Source organism: Rhinopithecus roxellana, chromosome 4 (genome assembly GCF_007565055.1).
Source record: "Rhinopithecus roxellana isolate Shanxi Qingling chromosome 4, ASM756505v1, whole genome shotgun sequence".
NCBI lineage: Eukaryota > Metazoa > Chordata > Mammalia > Primates > Cercopithecidae > Rhinopithecus > Rhinopithecus roxellana.
Genome location: NC_044552.1, coordinates 151,873,160 through 151,874,399, shown reverse-complemented (window position 1 = coordinate 151,874,399; position 1,240 = coordinate 151,873,160). Strand labels below are relative to the sequence as shown.

Below are 1,240 nucleotides of genomic sequence, written 5' to 3'. Positions count from 1 at the left end.
GAAACGTACTGGAAAAGTTGAACTAATATGTGCAATTTCAGTTTCATTCAAAACTAGGAAAAGTCAAATTAGTCTATATTTAATATAACTGTAATTGTTTTGCCTTTTCATTTTTGAAGTTCAAAAGGTTCTGATTCCCAATAGATTAATAACATATTATTTCCACTTACATTTAAGGAAAATGAAGATTTCAGCATTAACTATCCACCAAAAACAAATGTGTGGTGTAACTGAGTTGAATGACAAAACTTTACTGCTAAACTCTAAAGGCTTCAAAACTGTGAAAAATAAATAAAAATGGAAATTTTAAAGATGTGAAAAATAAAAAGAAGTGACGAATGGCCAGATAAAAGAATCTTCCAAAAGAATCTTCTTTCCATTTCTTTTTATTTAGACTAAGTTGTATTGTATGCTGCTGCCAGTGTATATAAAACAATTACCTTTGTGAAATAGAATTTCATGGAAATTCAGAGAGGTAGGTGTTAAGGACTGACCAAAAGAGAAGTTTGTGAATTATGGCACGTATTACAGGGGTCAGCTTTTGTACAGGCTTCAAATTTAGCTCTCTTTCGAATATTCACTGGATCATAAGAAGTGGTTTGGGAAACCTTTCATTTTACTACAAAAAGGAACAGAATTTCTGGGGTCTGAAGGGATTTGTATTTGGAGATGCTCCAGTCAGCAGAGGGTCATGTTGAGCATTCTGCAGACAGAATTGTTTGAAGTCTGCAGCTGCCTGGAAAACTTTCATGTGGTTGAGCCCAGCCTCCAGCCGGAGCTGTTGAACCACTTTCTTTATAGCGGTGACGCTGGAGGAAGTGGACACGGTGCATGTGAGGGCTGGGCCGATTCGTGGGTTGCTGGGCTGTGGGTCATAGGGGCCGGACATTGGAGAGCATTCTCACATTCCTACCATGGGAGGGACATTTTGAAAGCAGGCAGAAATTCTTACTCCTAGCATCCTAGACCTGGTGTTACCATAGCTTGTTTTTCCCTTCCATCCTTACTGAAAACATTCGTAGATATCCCTTCCATAGGAAAGATGAAGGACTCCTCCCTCCAAATTAAGGACCTTGTTACTGAAGAAAGTCAGAGAGGGATGGGGAGGGACAGACAGAGGGACGATCAGAGACAGGGAGAGATGGAGAAAGACAGAGGAAAGGGAGAGAGATGCACAGACTGAAAGAGAGAGACACAGTGGGGAGATGGAGAGAGGGAGAGAGAAAGAGAAGGGGAGGAA

General features: G+C 40.2%; 1 pseudogene; it reads right to left on the bottom strand.

Annotated features, from left to right (window-relative positions):
- Positions 1 to 619: 619 nt before the first annotated feature.
- LOC115897043 lies at positions 620 to 889 on the bottom strand (annotated as a pseudogene).
- Positions 890 to 1,240: the final 351 nt, after the last annotated feature.